Source organism: Bos grunniens, chromosome 17, assembly GCF_055505025.1.
Source record: "Bos grunniens cultivar Pamir isolate PY7600 chromosome 17, Bosgru_T2T1.0, whole genome shotgun sequence".
In the NCBI taxonomy this organism is placed as follows: domain Eukaryota; kingdom Metazoa; phylum Chordata; class Mammalia; order Artiodactyla; family Bovidae; genus Bos; species Bos grunniens.
This window is the reverse complement of record NC_141181.1, coordinates 13,195,975-13,201,211: the sequence shown is the minus strand read 5'-3', so window position 1 is coordinate 13,201,211 and position 5,237 is coordinate 13,195,975. Positions and strand designations below refer to the sequence as shown.

The 5,237-nt window shown below is 40.6% G+C and overlaps 1 pseudogene; it reads right to left on the bottom strand.

Annotated features, from left to right (window-relative positions):
- Positions 1–3,713: 3,713 nt before the first annotated feature.
- On the bottom strand, positions 3,714–4,202 carry LOC147355034 (small ribosomal subunit protein uS12 pseudogene; annotated as a pseudogene).
- Positions 4,203–5,237: the final 1,035 nt, after the last annotated feature.

The following is a 5,237-nucleotide window of genomic DNA, read 5'->3' as shown; positions in this document are numbered from 1 at the left end:
ACAAATTTTAATTGCTGACATTTGAAAGACACATTCAGAAAATGAAGATCATGGCATCCAGTCCCATCACTTCATGGGAAGTAGATGGGAAAACAGTGGAAACAGTGTCAGACTTTATTTTTTGGGGTTCCAAAATCACTGCAGATGGTGACTGCAGCCATGAAATGAAAAGATGCTTACTCCTTGGAAGGAAAGTTATGACCAGCCTAGATAGCATATTCAAAAGCAGAGACATTACTTTGCCAACAAAGGTTCGTCTAGTCAAGGCTATGGTTTCTCCTGTGGTCATGTATGGATGTGAGAGTTGGACTGTGAAGAAGGTTGAGCGCTGAAGAATTGATGCTTTTGAACTGTGGTGTTGGAGAAGACTCTTGAGAGTCCCTTGGACTGCAAGGAGATCCAACCAGTCCATTCTGAAGGAGATCAGCCCTGGGATTTCTTTGGAAGGAATGATGCTAAAGCTGAAACTCCAGTACTTTGGCCACCTCATGCAAAGAGTTGACTCATTGGAAAAGACTCTGATGCTGGGAGGGATTGGGGGCAGGAGGAGAAGGGGACGCCAGAGGATGAGATGGCTGGATGGCATCACTGACTCGATGGACGTGAGTCTGGGTGAACTCCGCGAGTTGGTGATGGACAGGGAGGCCTGGCGTGCTGTGATTCATGGGGTTTCAAAGAGTCGGACACGACTGAGCGACTGAACTGAAGACAAGTTAAATGTCAAGTGACAGGCTGAGAGAAATCATCTGCTCATATATAACAAGCAAAGTGTCAGTATACAAAGAGCACTCACAAATAAATAAGAAAAATCACAAATGACTCAAGAGGAAAAAGTGAGCAAAAAATATAAACAGGCAGTTCAAAGAAAGAGTTATAAATAGTAAAAAACAAACAAACAAACAAACAAACCATGAAAAGATGTTCAACATAACTAAAAATCAAGGGAAAAATCTTATTTTTAATATTAAAATAGCTGTAATACTTTAAATTTAGATAGTCACATTTTAAATTTCCAAGAACAGTAACTGATTCTTTTTCACAGCCACCTATTCTAATAGGTGCAATATCTAGAACATTTCTCTTCTTCTAAATTAAACCAAGCTTCAAACTTAGGCCCACCTTTGAAAATGTATCTCTAGGGAAGGCTTTTCCCTAAACCCTCTAGATTACGTTAGGTTTCTTCAATGTATACCTTTGTCTTATGATTCAATGATTTGTCAAGTTTGCGTTCATAGTTGGGAATTGTTTTAAGGTTTATTTTATGTATATTTATTTATTTGCCTATTTACTTAGCTGCATAAGGTGTTGGTTGCAGCAGGAGGGATCTAGTTCCCCAGAGATGGAACCCAGGACCCCTGCATTGGGAGCACAGAGTCTCAGCCACTCGACCACCAGGGAAGTACCAAGAAGTTTTTTAAATGAGGTAATAGTGGAAGAAAATAATAAATTCCTTTTCAAAACAAGGAGACTCAAAACTCTGAAACTGCAATGGGCTGAGCTCAGCGTTTGAGCCGGCGCCTCTGTCATCACCTCATCGGACTTGCTCAGTTAGGCCTAAGTGAGCTTCTCCAAGAGGCAGCAGTCTTCCCGGAGACTGGAGGGGTTATCATGGGCACCTTCTTGTGGAGAGGGAAGGCTCATGTCTTGCCTCAGCGATTACTATTTCCTTTACTTAACTCTTCAATTTCATGGGGGGGTGGTGGGCAAGTAGGAAAAGCCTTTAGAGAAATGGTTAATACAAAATACAAAAAAAAAAAACCCCAAAATTACAAAAAACTGAACTGATCTTTCCTTTATGGAATTTTGAGTAAAATTGATGTTGCCTTTTAAATTATTTTTTAACTTAACTTTTTACAATTGAAGTATAATTTATTTACAATGCGTTCATTTCTGCTGTACAATAATGTGAGTCAGCTGTATGTATACATATATCCCCTCCCTCTTGAGCCTTCCTCGCACCCCTACCCCGTCCCACCCCTCTAGGTCATCACAGAGGACTGAGCTGAGATCCCTGTGCTATAGCCATCTATTTTACACATGGTAGTGTATGACTTTTTAATTATAATTGGTAATTATTTTACTATCACGATCATACCTTGAACAGCAGCATTAGGATTGAAACTATTATTACTCGTATAATGTTACTATTAAGATAAACCAATGTCTATATTACAGTGGGACCAAAGAAAGGATGCTTTCTCTCACATCAATTAGGTTTGAGTTTTAGAAACTTGAACTTGAAAGGTTTTCTCTAGCATGTAGAAACTTGAACAAATTATCTGAGTCACTAAGTTAAAATTGCTGAGAGTCATTTAATGATACCTCACTTACCTGATGAAGAATCTCCAAGTATGAGCATAAAACGTCAGAAAGTTTACTTGAAATGCATTGAAAGCATAGGTTTTGTGGTCCTCTGGATCAAATTGTACTTCCTGAGGTGGGGGGAGGGTGAAATTAGCAGTTTGGGATTAACAGATACACACTGCTCTGAATAAGCACAAGACCTACTATACAGCAGAGGCACCTATACTCAATATTTTGTAATAACTATAAGGGAAAATAATCTGGAAAAGGGGGTGTGTGTGTGTGTGCATACATATATATACACGTGTGTATATACGTGTATACATATATACACACACACACACATATATATAAACTGAATCATTTTGTGGTATGCCTAAAACTAACACAACACTGCATATCAACTATATTTCAATAAAAATTCTACCTCCTGTGTACATAGCAATATTGACCAAAATACTAAAATTACAGCCATTTATCACATAACGAGTCATGAGCTGACTGCTATTTAGCTTTTACCAACACTTGAGTTGAAAAGCTTGTTATCTGAGAGTAACAATCAAAGGGGGGATGTACTAGCTTCTATTTCTCTTGCTCTCCATGCTCTATCCCTGAGGAAAATTATATTCCCCAGGAAGCAATATAACTAGACTATATAATCTTACGGAGAAGGCAGTGGCACCCCACTCCAGTACCTCTTGCTTGGAAAATCCCATGGACGGAGGAGCCTGTTAGGCTGCAGTCCATGAGGTCGCTAAGAGTCGGATATGACTGACCGACTTCACTTTCACTTTTCACTTTCATGCACTGGAGAAAGAAATGGCAGCCCACTCCAGTGTTCTTGCCTGGAGAATCCCAGGGACGGGGGAGCCTGGTGGGCTGCCGTCTATGGGGTCGCACAGAGTCGGAAACGACTGAAGTGATTTAGCATATAATCTTAGCTTCCCATGGAAATAGCTTTCTGAGATACAATAATTTTACTCTCTCAACTTTTATAGAAGTTTGCTATACAAAGAACTTTTTTTTCCTTTTTTTAACTTTATTTTTTTAATTTAAATTTATTTATTTTAATTAGAGGCTAATTACTTTACAATATTGTATTGGTTTTGCCATACATCAACATGAATCCGCCACGGGTGTACACATGTTCCCAATCCTGAACCCCCCTCCCACCTCCCTCCCCGTACCATCCCTGTGGGTCATCCCAGTGCACCAGCCCCAAGCGTCCTGTATCCTGCATCGAACCTGGACTGGTGATTCATTTCTTATATTATACATGTTTCAATGCCATTCTCCCAAATCATCCCCCCCGCCTCTTAATAAGACCCTAATGTTAAAATATAGTCTAGATTGTACCTAATGTCCTTTATGAAAAATTTTTTATATTTAGTGAAAGGAAATTTCTGTCTTTAATACACTTTTTTTGGTATATGAAAGTTTATTACTACCATGTTTGAATCATCAAAACTTTTCATCTTAGTCTTTTCTTCTAGCTTTTGCATAAGGCCAAGAGAGACACTGGCTACTTTGACAACTTTAAAGTGGACTCTAGGAACGTCACCAAGAGCATGCTATTTTGCAATCAAATCCAGCAGTGGAAACGTCACTGTTTTTTGCAGTAAAGTTCAAGCAATCATCATTGGGTAAGAAACTGTTGAGTTTCTTGCTCTTATTGATCAGTTGGCCCCTGAAATACTTCCCAAAGCTAGAATTTACCTGTTTGGCTTCAACTCTGACATTTTCTAGCAAAATTCCCTTTGCATGTGAAGTGCCTCCAAAGGGGCTGATCTTCAGGGCTGGCCCAAACGGGCTTTCTTGTATCATTTATCATGCCACTTCTGGTCCTGATGGTGGCTGCAGAGTTTCCTGGCAATATGAAGATCTTGACACTTGCCCATCCCATTGATGCTGCAGGCCTAAGGAGAAAATCTAATATACATTTTTTTCCCCAATTGTGGTAAAAGGTCAGATCAGATCAGTCGCTCAGTCGTGTCCGACTCTTTGCGACCCCTTGAATTCCAGCACGCCAGGCCTCCCTGTCCATCACCAACTTCCCGGAGTTCACTCAGACTCACGTCCATCGAGTCAGTGATGCCATCCAGCCATCTCATCCTCGGTCATCCCCTTCTCCTCTTGCCCCCAATCCCTCCCAGCATCAGAGTCTTTTCCAAGGAGTCAACTCTTCGCATGAGGTGGCCAAAGTACTGGAGTTTCAGCTTTAGCATCATTCCTTCCAAAGAAATCCCAGGGCTGATCTCCTTCAGAATGGACTGGTTGGATCTCCTTGCAGTCCAGGGGACTCTCAAGAGTCTTCTCCAACACCACAGTTCAAAAGCATCAATTCTTCAGCGCTCAGCTTTCTTCACAGTCCAACTCTCACATCCATACGTGACCACTGGAAAAACCATAGCCTTGACTAGACGGACCTTTGTTGGCAAAGTAATGTCTCTGCTTTTGAATATGCCATCTAGGTTGGTCATAACTTTCCTTCCAAGGAGTAAGCATCTTTTCATTTCATGGCTGCAGTCACCATCTGCAGTGATTTTGGAGTCCAGAAAAATAAAGTCTGACAATTGACCATCTTAACCATCTTACAGTTCAGTAGTGGCAAGTGTATTCACACTGATATGCAATCAAGCTCCAGAATCTTTCATGCTACAGTCCCAGAATTCCATACACATTGTACTGGTATAGTATGGTATTTTATGCACCAATTTTTATGTGATGGTATTTTATGTGTCAACTTGAGCAAGCACAGAGCCTAACTATGTGATAAAACATTCTGGATGTTTCTTTGAGGGTGTTTTTGGATGAGACTTACATTTAAATTTGTAGACTGTGCCCAAGCAGACTGCTCTCCATAATGTGGGTGGGCCTCATCTAAGCAGTTGAAGGGCTACATGCAACAAAACATCGACCTCCCTCAAGAAAGA